The sequence below is a fragment of the Protopterus annectens genome, chromosome 4.part1, assembly GCF_019279795.1.
Source record: "Protopterus annectens isolate FY-2018-M chromosome 4.part1, PAN1.0, whole genome shotgun sequence".
Lineage (NCBI taxonomy): Eukaryota > Metazoa > Chordata > Ceratodontiformes > Protopteridae > Protopterus > Protopterus annectens.
Genome location: NC_056734.1, coordinates 168,893,170 through 168,908,013, shown reverse-complemented (window position 1 = coordinate 168,908,013; position 14,844 = coordinate 168,893,170).

The following is a 14,844-nucleotide window of genomic DNA, read 5'->3' as shown; positions in this document are numbered from 1 at the left end:
TGGGGCGTAGCATGATATGAGGTAAAACCTGATAGCGCTGGGGTACTCTCAGGAGCCTTGAACCAGGTTTCTGTCACAGCACAGACATCGATGTTCTCCATACTGAGAAGGGCCTTGAGTGCGTGCATTTTGAGAGTTAGACTTCTGGCATTGAGCAGCATTACCCTTAGTTTTTTTCCTTTTTTGTGTTCTAGGGTGGTAGGTTTAGAATTTGAGCCTTGCCTAAAAAAGGCACTATGGGGCTGGCAAGAGCCTTTGCCAATATCCGGAATCCCACGGGTGACAGGTGCAAGCCGTCCCTTGCGAAGCAGCGTGGCTTGTCCAGCATGTCATCCCAGGCAGACAGACACTGGATCCCCTTTGAATGACACCAGTGTTTAAGCCAATTGTTAAAGCTGATCATCTTATCTCTGTATTGTGGCATAATTCTTGGTGAAGGTAGGATACTGCTCAAGGTCAGGGTCATACCTGCCTGGGCTACATAATCAGAGAGCTCCTCAATGTCTCTTTTCATGCAGTCAAAGGGAGTGCAAGGGTCTCAGGTCGTTTACACCAGCGTGGACAATGACCGAGTCATATTTGTACCTGCTGTTGAGAGACCTGAGTGCTTGCGTTATGTGGCGGATTCTAGCACCCGACAGGCAGCTTACTGTGACCTTCTCCTTACTCAGTCTGGTGGCGGGGCGTCAGTGTGTCTGACTATGGAGTCACCAATGACTAGTGTGTCTGGCATTGTGTTTGGCCTTAAGGGCTGTGACTGTTTGACACTCTGACTGTGAGGTCTATGTGTTGCAGGTGTTGTGTTCTGAGGTGGTGGTTGTTTGGGTGTCTGCTTTGGTGGCCTCTGCTGTTTTGGTAGATTTTTGATCAGAGCCACCGACGGTATGTCTTTGTGTGTTTATGTGTATGATTTGAGGTTGTAATGGTACTATGTGAGACTGGGTCTATAGTGTGTGTGGTAACCTTCTCCTCCTGACTGGTCATGCCAGTCCTATGTTGAAGAGCTCAGCCTCCAGTTTGGCCGTATAGTTGCATCTCTACGCATGTATTTGTGTTTTGTGGGAGGAGGAGAGGGTTGTCTGTGTACATGAGGCAATTGTAACATTGCCTCAATATTCCCAGGTTCACCAGCTGAGCAGGAGAGGACACTAGTAACTGATCCCTCGACATGCTAGAAGGAATAGACAAAAAAAACTTTAAAAAGATTCGGGGCGTGGGTGACCGAGAAATGGGGGTTGCCTTTTGGGGTACTATCTATGACAAGAGTGCCGTATCAAGGTAATAAGTACTGTAGGAGCAGTGCTTTCGTTTAGGAGCAAGTGCTTAAAGATAGAGAATAGTCTACTTGGAGTCAAGTAGAGATGATCTTTAATTATAGGATACGCTGATTAGATCAGTAGTATAGTTCGAGGAAGGTAGTTTTAAGGGAAAATTTGAAGAGTGGACTTTAGGTAGCCGAATAGTTTAAACCTGCTTAACCGCGCTGCCCTAGTGCAACGCAGTAAACTCATCGCTCATCCGCTAATCACATCGGCTAAATCTTGCTAAAAGCGTCTTTATAGCAGGGGCTGGAAAAGACGGAAATGACCCAAAATGGCCAATAAACTACAAGTTACTGCCTTAAACCACTCCTCTGAGGACAAATGAAGGAGTTATGGAAATGACCCTAGTGGCCAATAAAACTACAGTTTCAAGTCAGTAACCACCCCTACCGGCGCAGGGCAGCTGCTCAATGTTAGTCACTGCCACTGATGAACACAGAGCCCCTCCTTCAGCCCAAGAAAAATGGCCTCACAGAAACTTTCAAACAGTTCAGGAACAGCAAGCCTGTAACTGAACTTTTTTAACTCTCAGAAAAGTGGGAAAAAAGCAAGATTTTTTTTTTGTTTTGTTTTTACAGAGATAGCAGAGGTTCACAAGTAATATCAAGTTATAACAGTGCAGTAAATGACCCCACACAAGAGTGCTAGGTCAAGGACAGAAAATATGCAAGTTTTAAGAAAAAACTATTTAAAATTAAGTGCAAACAGGAAATTCAGCAAACAGCTTTTGGTTGTGCTCTAAATACAGCTACTAATACAGAAATCAAGTTTAACAAGCCAGAAAATGCTCAAGCTAGGCAGCTATGCAGAAAAACTTAGCAAATAAACAGAGAAAAAATACTTAAAATCTCAAAAGTGGCTCCCTTCTTCTCTCTTGGTTTTTTTTTGAGCGTTTTTCCTCTTGGGTGGTTCACCAACAGCCAACAAGCCTGAAAAGATGCTCAAACCACGAGGCAACTAGGTTTTAAGAGAGGAAGATGAGGGAGTTATGGAAATGACCCCTAGTGGCCAATAAAACTACAGTTTCAAGTCAGTAACCACCTCTACGGGGGGCAGGGAAGCTGCTCAATGTTAGTCACTGCCACTGATGAACACAGAGCCCTTCCTTCAGCCCAAGCAAAAATGGCCTCACAGAAACTTTCAAACAGTTCAGGAACAGCAAGCCTGTAACTGAACTTTTTTAACTCTCAGAAAAGTGGGAAAAAGCAAGATTTTTTTGTTTTTGTTTTTTACAGAGATAGCAGAGGTTCACAAGTAATATCAAGTTATAACAGTGCAGTAAATGACCCCACACAAGAGTGCTAGGTCAAGGACAGAAAATATGCAAGTTGTAAGAAAAAAACGATTTAAAATTAAGTGCAAACAGGAAATTCAGCAAACAGCTTTTGGTTGTGCTCTAAATACAGCTACTAATACAGAAATCAAGTTTAACAAGCCAGAAAATGCTCAAGCTAGGCAGCTATGCAGAAAAACTTAGCAAATAAACAGAGAAAAATACTTAAAATCTCAAAAGTGGCTCCTTCTTCTCTCAGCGTTTTTCCTCTTGGAGGGTGCTTCACCAACAGCCAACAAGCCTGAAAAGGCGAAAAGACTCAAACCACGAGGCACGTGGAACTAGGTTTTAAGAGAGGAAGAGGAAGGAGTTATGGAAATGACCCCTAGTGGCCAATAAAACTACAGTTTCAAGTCAGTAACCACCTCTACGAGGGGCAAGTAAGCTGCTCAATGTTAGTTACTGACACTGATGAACACAGAGCCCTCCTTCAGCCCAAGCAAAATGGCCTCACAGAAACTTTCAAACAGTTCAGGAACAGCAAGCCTGTAACTGAACTTTTTTAACTTTCAGAAAAGTGGGAAAAAAGCAAGATTTTTTTCTTTTTGTTTTTTACAGAGATAGCAGAGGTTCACAAGTAATATCAAGTTATAACAGTGCAGTAAATGACCCCACACAAGAGTGCTAGGTCAAGGACAGAAAATATGCAAGTTTTAAGAAAAAAACGATTTAAAATTAAGTGCAAACAGGAAATTCAGCAAACAGCTTTTGGTTGTGCTCTAAATACAGAAATCAAGTTTAACAAGCCAGAAAATGCTCAAGCTAGGCAGCTATGCAGAAAAACTTAGCAAATAAACAGAGAAAAGTTATCTTATTTTCTGACTGGGATTAAGTGGTTTGATGGCTCTGTTTTCTATTTTACTAAACCTTGTGATCAGTACACTTCTAAATCTCCTACCAGAGCTGCTCATGATCACAAAATCATATTAACTATATTGTGTTTTTCCTCCAGCCTCTCTCACCCAACCACACTGAAAGTCTGGCTATGTTACAGTTAAGAAAAAAATACTTTCTTGCTTTAATATCTTTATCATATACAGTAGCTACTGATAAGACTTCCCCACTTACATTTAAAATATCTCTGATTACACTCTGTACAAACATGCTTTATAATATAACATGTAATTTATATCATGACATTTTTATAAAACTATATGAACAAAAACTATTTTACTTAGAGTTACTTCTTCAGTCCCTTCAGCATCCTTCTAAGCAATAATGACAAAGTGGGGTACATGCTTTACAGTTCATCCACCAGTTTAACAGTCAAATCTTTCACAGGCACTTCTTACAAAGCTCCTTCAATCTCATTAAATACTTCTAATCATGTACTTAATGAGATTGATGCTTTACAGTCTTTAATTTATTCTCTAATTTCACAGTTTTGCTGGTTATCTCCATCTCCAAACATCAATTTCTGGTTCAAATGCAAAGTATTCCCGATTCTTCTAGTCAGCTTCTGTCCCTTTTTTGTGTCACTCAAGAATTTTCCTTTGGAACAAATGAAAGAATTTTCAATGGTAATGTTTTTCTTCCATCTTTGTCATTTTCATCAAGCTTGCTGGCTCTGTTTTTGTTGGCTAAACTTTTTTTTATTTCCTCTTTATCCTGTTCTGCAACCAAAATGTCTTTGATGCTCAGTACCTTGAATCTAACACCTGCTTCTTGACATTCTGTGATTGCTGGTACAAACTTGCTTCTCTTCCACCTGGTACACAATGAATATTAATTTCTACAAACACTCTGTTGTCTACAATTTTTAATACACTTCCTATCAATCATAATTTTGTCAACAGCAACTCTTTCTGCTGTTATGACTGCATCTTTACTAACATAGGTCTTGGCTGCTTTCTTATGGCCAGGTTTGGAGCATACAAATGAAGTATCTTTTCGACTAATAAATCCTGTTGTGAAATACCAGTCCAGTTGCTTATTTGTAATTTCATAAAATTAATACAGTCTCTTTCACAGCTCTCAACTGTCCATATTTTTGCCTCATATTTTTGGTCTGTTCCTTATAAAATTTGTTTTTTTCTAACAAATTACCATATACTAGTGTCAGTAAACAATGACACACATTTGAGTTTGACTTTATATTTTTCAATAAAATGCACACCAACACACAACCTGTTATTCTAGTACTAAGTTTATAAGACCAATATTTAAAATCTGTCCCTATATTTCAGACTTTGTCCCCCATTATTTTAGGCTTTACTCAGATTTCTTGTGCTAAGATTTTGAGAGGTATGGTCTGTTCCTTTCAGTTCCTCTGGTATAGCTGAAAATCTCATGTTTTCTCTGTGTGCTCTGTCTTCTAACTATACCGTTTTTGAAATAGCACTCCTTAAAAAGCATCATGCTCAGGCAGCCTTTTCTGCATTTCAGTCATTGATTTTTACAGCTCAAATGAATAGCTAGTTAAAGCTTCTTCCATTTTTCCAGCATTTTATTATTTAACTATATAAACTCCATCAAGTGCTTAAAAGTTATAAGTCATGGGCATTCGGATGCCATGTAGTTGAAACACTGGTAAGTCACTAATGGGTCATTTGTTTATATCCCAATGGCCTCCACTACAGGAGAGTTAAGGTATTACATAGTAAATACTTTAGTGTGGCTGAGTCATTCTGGCATTTTTTATTTTAGGTGCCCCAAGTACATTTTTTCCCTGTAAATTACTGGAAGCCATCTTCCATAGCAAAGCTGAAACATGAACTGTTTTTTTGCAGAACAGTTGCAAAATTCTTCCCAACTAGAGGTTTTCTCATTTTCAAATTGTTTTCTATTACTTTCTCAAAATTTCTTGTTTGCTGGTATTCAGGCAGTGTAATTACAAGCCAGTACCTGAATTTTATACAGTTTGAATGCTCGAAGGGCTTTTTCTCACAGTTGCGCAATTTTCACAGTGGGAGAACTCTAATAAACTTGTTGATCACTGTGCAGCCATCTTGGAAGTCCCTTAAGTGTCTTAAGGAAATAGTTCAGGCAGTTCAGACAAAGTGTAATCCAGAAATGAAGCAGTAGCATTGTGTTCTTAAAATGTTTTGCAATAATTTGGAGCTTTTCTCCCTGGGTTTCTGCTAAAAATGGGCTTCTACCCAGACAGATTTTCCCAGTAATCAAATGTCTATAAACAAATGTCTAACTTCAATGTGTACATATATTAAGTGGTCAAACACTGGTGGCTAAAGGGCAAAAGTTGAACATTCCAGGCAGTTACATGTGTCCATCTAAATGTGGTGTGTGTGTGTGTGTGTGTGTGTGTGTGTATGTATAAATTCCAGGTGCCTACAGAAACATATATATGAGCCTTATTTTTGAAAATAGGACCAACAAACCAGTTCAGTGATCTCAGTAGGCATAAGTCTAATTGTTCTGTTTCTAATATAACTGTCTGCAGCTTTTGATTCTGTGGTCAGTGATTTCAGATGGGAGGTACTCTGCCCTTAAGATACACAAGTTTTGTAAAGTTAATGTCACTGAAATGAGAAACACAGCTTGCCCTTATTTTTCTTGTAATAGAAGCCCTTCTAAAATGTCCAAAGACAGTAATGAAGGTGTTAAGATTACTTTAACATATGTGAGTGACATTAGTTTAGTTTATCTGATATTGTTAGCAAAAACTGTCCTGTTCTTATGGCTGATACTCAAATGGAGAAGGTAACTGGAAACCAACCTAGTTATACCTTCAGGAAGAGCCTTTCCTTAAACAGATGTCTATATTATGGAATGACTGATAGATACAATTGCAATGCTTTGAAATCTGATAGACTGGGTACCTATTCTTGTAAGACATGCAATTATATTTCTGTTGAAAAATCTTTTATTCATCCTGTGAATAAAAAAGTATTCAATCCAAGGTTTTAAGCAGATTACAAGACCTTTAATTTGGTCTACTTAACTGCGTGTAATCAATGCCTTTGTTTCTATGTGGGAAAAACTATTCGTCCCTTTAAGGAACGGATTTTGGAACACTCAAGTGATATTAGAAACTGTTCAGCTACTAATGCTCTGGCACAACCCATTTCTGTTTTTAACGTCATAGCTTTTATTTTTTGGTGATATGGTAAAGTGAACAAGCAGAACTGAAATGGATTATTGCCCTTCAGGTACACAGGAAACCAGGACTTAATGGCAGTGTTCCTTTAAAACTGGCTTTACAAGCTTGGAGGCTGGTTCATTGAATTATTTATTATATTTTTCTATTGGTCAGTTGGGTTTGAATTTATATTGGTGTTTATTATTTAATCGACTGACTTGTTTTTATTCTGTTTTATGGTCTGAAGAAGGGGCACAGTCTGAGAAAGCACTTACCAAAATAAAATTTCTTGATTTTATCCTGCTGTGGTGGTCAGAACTTCTGTTTCTACAAGTTTTACTTTGTGTTGGACTGACCTATGACTACAAGGTTTGCTTTCTTTGCTGTTGTAGACAAGAGGACTTGCCAGAGTGTTGGTTCATAATTTATCGAGCTTACTGTTAAAAAGAGGTGCAACTGTGAGTGATAGTGAGAAAGGAATTACAGGTTTTGTGTGCCTTTCACAACTGATATGATCAGAACAATGACTTTATTTCACCTAATTTAATATTTAGTTGTATATTGCTAGTGTGATTTTTCTCTTAGAAGTTGATTTAAAATTTTTATGAATTTTGTGGTAACTGACATCGATTATCCTTTCCTTTAGAATTCTTTATTCATTTGCAGTTGAAAATGGATTCCTTAAATGAGTATGCTATTAATGATTTTCTAAAGCACAATTGTCTTGTACAGTGTACTAAACGCTATGTGTATTTAAAGTAACACTTGATAACACCAGTGATCAGTGTCCTCCTGTCAAAAGTTGGACTATCTGCTTACCATTATTTGTAGTAAATCTAGACTTACTGATGACGACTGCATTTGTGCAGCTGGCTTAGCTTGGGGAACTGTTGTTACATATATTAAGAACTGGACTGTTAGGCAAAGAGCAAACAGAACACATTTAGGAAATATTGTCAATAAAGATCACTCAGCCTCTATTGAACAAGATAATACCACTGACAATTTGTAATTCTGGATACAAGTTGTCAGCAATCTGAGGATGCAGAGCATATAGAAGAAAATAAAAGAAAGAAAGGAAAAATTTCACATCAAATAACAAGGAAGAAAAATAAACTGATTAGTATCTATAAAACAGAGAATACATACTAAAAAGGACACTGCTTTGTTATGTAACACACAGATTACTGGGAATGATAACATTTTTCTATCAGAAAACTTTCAGTCTACAGAAAAAGGTATCATCTTTCCAAAAGAGAAGGTAGAAAAAAGAGGCAAGGGGCAGGGGAAAAGGAAGAAATCAAAACAGAAGGGAGGGATTGAAAAATATTACTGTAAAAAAATGGAGAAAAATAGACAACAACATGGCTCAAACTGTGGATTTACAAAAGCAGCTGGATGAGAACTGTATGTTTGCAAATATAAGTAATGAAAATGATGGAATTAACTTATTAATTGATGAAGATCATTCTGTTCTAACAAATGATAGCTCAGATATTACTGAATTAGAAGTTGAAGATTCTTTAGATCTAGTCAGAAAATATATTCTTATAATTGGAGATTCAGTTATTAGAGGAAATGATACTTATATAAGCAGAGAAAAAAATCAACATCAAATAGTATTATGCTTGCCAGGAGCAAATACAGAGGATGTGAAAGAGGCCTTAGAATGCCTTAATGTAAGGATGTATGGATCTGTTTTCATTCATGTTAGTAAAAATGACCTCATCCACAAAGACTCTCTGACAGTAGGGAACCTAGAGCCCTTGTAGATGGCACACCTTCCACAGGTGTTAGGATATATTTTCAATAACTTGCATACAGAAAGGAGAGACAAGTCACAATGAATGAAGAGAGATTTTGGGTAAATATCTACATGAAAAAAATGCCCCATTAAAAATAAAATGAAAATATGTAGAGCATCTGAGACTAATTTCTGGCACATACATGTTAAGACAGGATGGTGTGCACTTGGGTGGCCGCAGTGGTGCAGCAGTTAGGGTTGCCACCTCATAGCAAGAGGTTCTCCGGTTCGATCCTCGGCTGGGCTACCTTCTGTGTGGAGTATGCATGTCCTCCCTGTAGTTGCGTAGGTTTCCTCTGGGTGGTCCGGTTTCCTCCCACTTTCCAAAAACATATTGTAGGTGGATTGAACACTCTAAATTGGCCCTAGGTGTGAGTGCGTGCATGTGTGTACCTTCTGTGGAAGGTTGGGCGCCGGGCTGGCAACTTGACACCGTAAAACTCCACTGCCAATCATGAGCGGACAGATGATCCGCTGTGGCAACCCCTAACCGGGAAAAGCCGAAAGAAGAAGATGTGCACTTGTCAAGATCAGGAAAGAGAATTTTTGCAGCAGGTATTTGCAATATTTGCCAAACATAAAAGCAGAATTTTTGCAAGGCCAAAAATTGAATCGTTCACAGATAGCAACATCTAATGCAAATCTGGTGGTTGTTAATGGTAGGAGCATTAATAATGTTTATTTTTAATTGGAAAATTTGCTAATTTCCCACGGAATCGATGTTGTTATTGTTTGAGAAACATGGTTAAGAACAATGACTGTAAACTAGTTCTGTTAGGGTATAAATGTTTTTACTGTAACACACATTCTAACCAGAAATCAGGTGGACATGTCAGTGATACTGATTAAGGATTGTTATAAGACCTGTGATTATTATATGGTTAGTGATAACACCAATACTATAGATTGTGTAACTGTGACAATTAAGACAACCCTGGAACATATAACAATTGTTGAAGTGTATAGACCACCAGTCAAGTGCTGATGACCTGGAAGAATTCATACATTTCTTGCATGAAACACAAGAGGGAAGAATAGTAGTAGCTGGGGACTTTAATTTACCAGAAACGGACAATACTGTTATAGATTCAACAACATTAGTAATAAAATTATTTACAACATATGTTCAACAACAATAATTGCTTCAGACTGTAAAAAAGCCTTCCAGGGAGAGGAACATACTTGACATTGCTTGTACTCCTAAAGAAATTACAATTACTTCATGACAAGTTTTACAACCACTGATGGGCAGTGATCATTGGATTAAACAGGTCAACTTCTTGCTAGATAATTCTGCCAAAATGAAATCCAAACCAATGCACTGAAGATTAATAACAGATTATATGGAAGCAAAACAGTCAGCATGTAAATTAATTGGAGTGATGCCTTCAGTGGAAAAACTGCAAAAGGAATGTGGAATGTTTTGAAAGAGAAATTGTTTGAAAGTAAAAGGCATCAAGATCTAGGCATACAATTACAGGAGGATATATTTTCATAAGAACAAAATACTTGATTAAGGTGAGAGACAAAAAAAAATAAAAGAAATGGAAATGAGGTTGAACTATGACTTTGAAAAGTGAAATAAACAATCTGGACAGACAAATTAAACATAGTGTGTGAGACAAGATCAAGAAAAATTTGAAGAAAATGTATATAAAAATATTGAGCCAAATAGGAAATCATTTTATAGATACATAAGATGTGGTAGGAGTAAAGATATGCAAATTAATAAACTGTGTAGACTCTAAAATTAATTCCCAGACACAACAGGTTATAGATATATTTACAAAATCTTATGCAAAGCAGTTTGGTTTCACAAAGAGAGTGATAAATTGTCCTAGTGACATCCAGGTAACTTCAGATACCGAAATCTAATTAGATTATAATGAAAAAGAACTAGGTAAACTGGATCCAAACAAAGCACAGGGAGGAGATGGAATTAGTAATAACCTAAGAACATTTTGGCATGAACTTACAGTACTATTGTTATCTGCTGTTTGCTAGGTCATATAAATATGGAGAGATTTCTTATGATTGGAGACATACACTTGTTAAACATGTCTTTAAGGGAAAGGGAAAGGGATGTAGGACAAACACAGAGTTATACAGACCAATAAGGTTACTTTCATGTTGTGGAAAAATAATGGAGAAGGTTACATTGGATAAATTATTGTTGGAACTGGAAAGGTTTTGACTTGAAACCATATATCAGCGTGCATATGTTGAAAATAGTTCTATTATCACCTGTAACATGGTGATCTATAACAATATAACAAAAGCTATGAATGAACAATTATGCTGTGATTTAATTTATATAGATTTAACTTCAGCAATTGATAGGGTCATACACAAAACACTGATCAATAAATTAGAACAACTAGGTATCGATGTACTCTTGATAAGATGGATAGCTGCATGGCTTACAAATAGGACATGGCAAGTATCATACAACAAATGGGCAGGTGAAAGTCAAAGTTATAGTCAGGGTGTCCACAGGAATATATATCCTAGGCCCATGTTTGTTTAGATTGTATCTTTCAGATCTATCTTTTTCACCTGAGGTGTTCTACAGTCTATATGCAGATTACTTGAAAGTGGATCAACTGATTACAGGTGTTACAGATAGGGTATGTCTGCAAAAGAACTTGACTAAATTGACAATTTGGCCATAGAAGAATAATATACTGATAATAATTAACATAAAAAACTAAGCATATGAGATTTGAGAGACATAAATTGAAAGGTGAATAGTTAATACAGCACACACTGATTGAAACTGTAGATTCATTTAAGGACCTGGGTATATGGGTAGATCCAGCTTTGACTTTTTCTAATCATATCAACTAATTGGTTAATGATACTTATAGAACTAAAGGTTGTATAAAAAATTATAAAGTATAAGAAATCAGAAATAATGAAGTCATTGGTTGTTAATTACATTAGACCCAAACTTGAGTACGGAATAACAATATGGAAACCTTACATACCTCTCAACCTCTTTATGTAAAAAAATCTGGACAAAGGCCAACAAAATGGGGGGACAAAGGCCCAAAAATAGGCACATATTTTAAATCTTGCTCTTACCAGCTCATTCTTACCTCCATTAGAGGAAGCAACATCCCTGACCTGGTTATTACTAACATGGGCAACCATTGCTCTACACCAACAGTCAACTCCTCGCTGGTTAGATCCAACCACTAACTAATCACCATGGAAATCCACATCTCACACCCCCTGCAAAGGTAACCACCATGCAAAACTTCTCTAAAGCTGACTTTGGGCTCTTAAAAACAGAGGAGGCTAACTTCATGGCACACATGTCAATGGAAAATAGATGCATGACTGCCAAATCATACACCAATGCACTGTACGAACACATACATAAATGCATGGAACTAGCCATACCCAACACAACCAAGACGCTCTCCTCCAAAAAAGGAAGCCAATTTGGTGGTCCCCTGCCATTAATAAACTCTACAGCAGAAGGAAGAAATTGTTGTAGAAAACGGTGAAGTCTCAAGACTGGAAAAACTCCCTTATTAGCCTCAACAAAAAGGTGAGATCCCTCATCAAAACCTCTAAAGCCAGCTATGAAGACAGAATTGTGGCAGACACTAAAAACAACCACAAAGCCTTCTATAGTTATATCAAAAATCTCCACGGCAATACCCAGGTTTGCTCTGAGTTACTGCACAATGGTAACTCCTATAGTGAGCCAACAGATATTGCCAACATACTGGCAAACAGATTCAGTGCCAACTTTATCCTTCTCTCCCCCCTGAAGGACCAATCACAATTCCAGAGGAATGCCAGGCACCCAGCATTACTGCAGCACAGGTTAAAGCTGCATTGTCCAAGGCCAAGAATACAGCTTCCATGGGACCAAACAATATCCCTGGATGTGTTCTACATGAACTACAAGGTGAACTGGAACCACATCTGTGTGCCATGTTCAATCACAGCCTCACCTCAGGCTTTGTTCCTACTGAATGGTGCACTGTTACAGTCATCCCTCTCCATAAAGGGGGAGCAACTACAGAACTTGGGAATTATCGCCTGATTAGCCTGACGAGTCTGATATGTAAGACTATGGAGCACATCATCAAGGACCTAATTAACAAGGATATAGGGAATCTCTAAACTCTAGATCCCACGCAATTTGGTTTTGTGAAAGGTAGATCATGCCTGCTCAACCTGGTTGATTTCTTTGAGTCAGTCACCAGTGCTGTGTATGAGGGCCTGGCAATGCAGTTCAAACAGCCTACCCCTATCTGACCAAGGTCTTTGATACCATTCCCCACTCAGGAATTATTGATAAATGCACCAAACTAGGCATCAACCCCTATATCACTAGGTGGGTTGCAAATTGGCTCACAGATAGAACCCGGGTCTATATTAGATCAGTGAATGCTGATTGATCGACCCTATTTTAGCGAAAGTTAAAAATATCGAAGCAACAGAAACTCAATTTTTTTCCTAGGGAAAGAATTTGGTTGTCCGTTTCTGTTGCGTCGGTATTTTCAGTGCTGTGGTGGAAAGTTACGGGTCAGATTCAGGTAAATGTTCGATTGTGTGGATGTGAGTGTTAGGGTGGGTTAGGTGAGTTAGGGTTAGGGCTCGGGTTAGGTATGTGTGCGACTGTGTGGACGTGAGGGTTATGGCGGGTTTAGGTGAGTTAGGGTTAGGGAGTGGGTGAGGTGAGTGTGCGATAGTGACGGACCGTAGGGTTAGGGTTTGGGTTAAGGTAAGTGGATAGTTAGTGGTGTGTGCATAGTTTAGTGTAGGGTTAGGTGTCAGATTTTAGGTGTATGTGTGTGGATTTCTGTTTGTTTGGTGTACTTGTGTTGTGTGTATGTGTTTTGGATCAGCGATTAATCACTGATCTGACAGTTCGAGATTGTAAGCTTTCGCTTACATAAGGTCGATCAGTCAGCGTTCGCTTTTTTAAGCATTCACTGATCTAATATAGAACCCACAGTGTGAAAGTAGCAGACTCCAAGTCAGATGCTGATCAGTCACGTGTGGAATCCCACAGGGATCAGTCCAGGGTCATCTCCTGTTTGGCAACTACTTCTTAGAAGTCCATGCCAACATGGAGGGACTCTGGCTGACCAAGTTCACAGACGACTGCAAGCTGGGAGCCATTATTAACTCCCCAACTGATGTAGACATCCTACAGAAATGCCTCCCTGAGACCAATGACTGGTGTCTAAACCATGGCCTTAAGCTTAATGACAAAAAATGCGTTGTCATCCCCTTTGGGAAAAACTCAGTTCCCACTAATTACCACATCGATGGGAGCCCACTGAACACTGAAGGTGTTATAAGAGATCTGGGGATACAGGTTGACAACAACCTCTTCTTCGACCACCACATTTCCACTGTGGTCAGAAAGTTCTTCTATGTGGCACATCTCATTACTAAGGGTTTTGCATCCAGGAAGAAAGAGGTCATCATCTCTCTCTACTCTTCCCTCATTAGGCCAATCATCAAGTATAATGCCCCATTTGGCATGTACCTCACTAGACACATGCAACAGCTGGAAAGGCCACCAAAGTACCTCATGAAGAGGATCATAGGCCTTAAACACGTCCTACATGGACAGACTCAAAAAACTCCAGCTATTCTCTGTCTCATATCGTCTACTAAGAGGCAATCTCTGCTTGACTTACAATGCCATGTCTGACCCAGCTCTGTTAGAAATGCTACATCTAAAGAAATCCCAATCCCTCTTCACCACATGCTCCAGAGACCTCAACCTCATTACCACAATCAACAGAACATGCTGCAGGGACAGGTTCATAACTCAGAGACTGCCCATGCTCTGGAATAGACTTCCCATACATGTCAAGCAGGGCACTTCACTGGCCCTCTTCAAGAAAAATCTTGATGAGTGAATGGGAAATAGAAAGTTCATGGGGATCACTCCAGTGCTGGGAACTAATGTCGGGCAGCACAATGCCAGGGCACTTCCATGGGCTAGGCTTGTAAAAGCTCCAGGGCCATTAGCCTAGTAAACACCTATGAACAAAGTTAGAAAGTTGCTAGAGTAACAGGGTTTGTTTTAACATACATTTTCTGAAGGATTTGAAGTCTGAAACTCAAATGTATGTCATTATTTAGTGACTTTAATCCTCAGGTTATCCCAATGATTTGCCAGAAAATCACAAATTTTGTGTGCAAAAGACGAAAAGTATGAGCCAAAAATCTGGACATTCTGTGAAAATCTGGACAGTTGAGAGGTATGAAACCTTATAAGGTAACAAGCATGAGGAAACTTGAAAGAGTATAGTGGAAATACACCAAGGGCATGCATGGATGTGAAAATTTAGGCTATTATAAAAGA